Below are 3,807 nucleotides of genomic sequence, written 5' to 3'. Positions count from 1 at the left end.
TTTCTGATGTATTGATATGGATCTTTCATCCTCAAAGTCTACAAGTGAGTCGTCTATCTATAAGTAGTAGCAAAAGGTAGTAGTACGTAAATGTGACTGTAGCGGAAGTGGAGAAACTGTCCACTAGACCCGCTTTCTATTTCGATGTGTAGGACTAAACTTGGTGAGGCCCAAACGATTATAAATTCGAACTGTCGTCCGACTTCGAAACACCAATCAGTAAACGCGAGAATTGAGAATATAATTTTAGATGGGTGTAAATGACAAAATCATTCTTACATCAACGTTTCTCTTCGCCTTCTTCATCTTTTTTGAACTTTTTATTTGCTGAGAATGTTTGACCACTTTAACATTGGATGACGCAGAAACTGTCCACTAGACCCGCTTTCTATTTCGATGTGTAGGACTAAACTTGGTGAGGCCCAAACGATTATAAATTCGAACTGTCGTCCGACTTCGAAACACCAATCAGTAAACGCGAGAATTGAGAATATAATTTTAGATGGGTGTAAATGACAAAATCATTCTTACATCAACGTTTCTCTTCGCCTTCTTCATCTTTTTTGAACTTTTTATTTGCTGAGAATGTTTGACCACTTTAACATTGGATGACGCAGTCTTCTCGTGGACATTTGTTTCTTTACTGTCTTTATCCACAGAATGTTTCATAAAACTGCGTTTAGACGTCCCACTAACACTGGCATGTTCCGAAGCAGTCCCGCTAACACTGGCATGTTCAGAACCAGCCCCGCTAACACTGGCATGTTCAGAACCAGCCCCGCTAACACTGGCATGTTCAGAACCAGCCCCGCTGACACTGGCATGTTCAGAACCAGCCCCGCTGACACTGGCATGTTCAGAACCAGCCCAGCTAACACTGGCATGTTCAGAACCAGCCCAGCTAACACTGGCATGTTCAGAACCAGCCCCGCTAAAACTGGCATGTTCAGAACCAGCCCCGCTAAAACTGGCATGTTCAGAACCAGCCCAGCTAACACTGGCATGTTCAGAACCAGCCCTGCTAACACTAGCATGTTCCGAGGACTCGACAGTTGGTGGTGAATCTGCTCTTGACTCTCTAGCAGTTTGTATGGTTTTGTCTCGAGTTTTCTCATTCACAGTTTTACATCCCACTATTAAAGGGACATTAACTATTGTTCCCAAAGTTTGGTTGACATCAATATTATACTCAATAATAAGATTAACGCTACCTTCAACGATATTCTGAATATGAACATTGTTCTCAACACTGTTCTGAACCATACTTTCAACCCTATCATCAATTCCCTGGGCGCTCTCTTCTACGGATTCTCCTTCTTCTGCACCTCTCTTGCGGGCGTAACGTTTCCTCATTTCATCTACCTTTTCTACCCCTTTTATCCCTCTCCTAAAATTCTTAAACTTGGTCGAAAGCTTTTTTCTCCAAATTTCCTAAAAAATATTTAACATGTCACCCCGTATATCCATATATTTTTAACAATATTACACATATGTAAAACATACAAAGCCACAACCAGGTGCATCTTCCAAATGGGGATATTTCCTTACTAGGGTTTTAGCCGTTTCAAGATGGGAGGGTGGATATCTGAAAAAAATGAAAAAGTGTGGAATTTACGAAGCTAGTAGCTACACGTGTCTGTATTAGTCAGTAAAAATAAATTTAAACTTACAAGGAATATTTGTCCAAAAGATCATGGGCAACAAGCGAAACGATTTCTTTGTTGATTTGTACTTTGCGTTTGTTGTCTAACGCAGCATAAACAGCTTCATCAGTAACATAACGCGGTAGGGGTGGTAAGGAATATTCCATACAGAATCGTGTTCGCTTTATGGCAGGCAAAATTAGTTTTTTTTGACAAACGTCCGAGCTAAAAATTCAGTAAATTAATTAAAAGGGCACTCTTTGAAAACCGAAACCAAATTTGCTACGTTTCATTCTTGTGACGTTATTTAAATTGAGTGGCGTTAAAATAGGCAGTGTAATTATTGAAAAAAACCAAAGATCAGCGAACTCCCATAAATAAATCAAATTAAAAAGCATATCTCATCTACTTTCTACAGTATAGTGATTGTTTAGATTAAATGTGTAATTTGAGTAAAAAAGAAAAAAACACAATGATTACCTCGAAAAGGCATTGCTTGAATCATTAGAAGAGTTCTTTTCCAAAATAATTTCTGTTTCAGAGCTATTTCTCATTCCCATTAGAGATTCTTTTCCAACAATATTTTGCTCTACTTCATTCGCAGCTTTAGCCTTTCACAAAATTGGATTTAAAATAATGTTGAAATATATCTGTTATCAGAGGTTCATAATATAGGGAGGTTCAGAGTAACATGATTAGTTTCCTGTATTTTCGCCTATGCAAATAGCGTTCTACCAGGTGTCATTTTGCTTTAACACATAAAATATTGTAAAATATTTGACAAAAACAATTGTTTAAATAGGGAGACAAACGACAAACTCGGGTGTTATCAATTCTCGCGTCGTTCTCGAACTGTTTCTCAGGAACACATATTTACTCATATTAGTATGTAAAGCTATAGTTACCATTTTATCATCTTCAAACATGTCTACTACTTTAATATGCATCCAATCATATAATACAGTATCTTCGTCCATATTAATAAATTCTTTAAAGTTGTCATCATAAACCTCCGGGCAAAAGAACGAAGTTTTTGTTTAGGATGAAGTCTTTTAAGAGACTTTCAACAATGGAGTGGAGCAATAGAGATATTTCAATTGGAGGGGAAAGGATATTTTTTGGGGTGGCCCAGGCGCCATTTTGTGCAGACAATGTTGCATAGCGTTCTTCAGCGGTACGCACGGAGGGAGGTGAAAATAGGCGCAGTTGGTAAGCAAACCCACGACGTTTGACCCCCCCCCCTCAACTGAAATAGCTCTATGCCAGTTTTATTTTTAAATATTAGGAAAACAGCGAGGTTTACTGGAAACACCACTGGAGGAGGGAGTTGGAGTGAGTGGGTCCCTTAAAACCTTATAAGGAGTGTGGGGGGAGTGACCGAGGGTGAAAGAATATTTGTTCACGCGTATTCATAATAATAATTTTACCTGATAAATATATTTATCTCCAACAAATTCCTTCAGTTCCCTTTCGTTTCTTTGTAGATGTTTTTTTAAACAACTATAAGAATTGCCATCAAGGACAACTTTTTTTTGGTTTTCTCGCTTACACAGCAACACTTTCGTTTGTTTAACGTTTGAACTCATACCAAACGTGCACTCGCGTAACCTTTTAACGACTATTTAACCTCTTTTAAATTTTCAAAACGTCCGGTTCGAAAGTTCATAGATATGAGGCAATTCTGAGAATCTTACGCTCGCTTAGGCCGATGAAAAAGAGTGCTTAATTTAACTCGCGGTGCGCGATGCTTGCAACGTTTTCCCGAGAAATAAGTTTCAGTTCTTTAAGTTCGACTGTCGAATGTAAATTCAGGAGGACCCCTAAGAAATCAGCTTGAAGCCTTCGTTATGAATATTTTTTAATACCTCGTTTTTTACGCGCCTATAACCGGGAGTTCTCACACTGTCGTCAAAACTCTATCAATCACCAAATTAAAAAAGAATTCGCCTACCAGTAGGAATAAAGAAGTGCCCTATTTACGTCTACAAGTTTAAATTAAATTTCATGAAAAAGTGTTGTAAATATAGTAAAACTAATTACGCCCAAAAAATAAAATGTCCACGCGCTTCCAACATTGATGACCCCCATTACCATCCCTCTAGCTCTCCACAGTTTTTTCTCGCCCACAAAACGGCAGAAGGCTAGAAGCGAGTCTATCATTCCT

General features: G+C 38.4%; 1 long non-coding RNA gene across 1 annotated transcript; it reads right to left on the bottom strand.

The window, feature by feature from the left end:
- LOC149682822 (uncharacterized) lies at nucleotides 1–732 on the bottom strand. Its single transcript, XR_016384191.1, has 3 exons — nucleotides 532–732; nucleotides 280–454; nucleotides 1–57 (listed from the first exon to the last, which is right to left on the bottom strand). It is a non-coding gene; the product is annotated as an uncharacterized LOC149682822 (long non-coding RNA).
- Between the last annotated feature and the right edge of the window lie 3,075 nt (nucleotides 733–3,807).

The sequence above is a fragment of the Phalangium opilio genome, unplaced genomic scaffold, assembly GCF_054372755.1.
Source record: "Phalangium opilio isolate 3A_F unplaced genomic scaffold, DU_Popi_V2 ptg000037l_1, whole genome shotgun sequence".
NCBI lineage: Eukaryota > Metazoa > Arthropoda > Arachnida > Opiliones > Phalangiidae > Phalangium > Phalangium opilio.
Note: the sequence above shows the minus strand (reverse complement) of the source record. Positions and strands in the feature narration are given on the sequence as shown.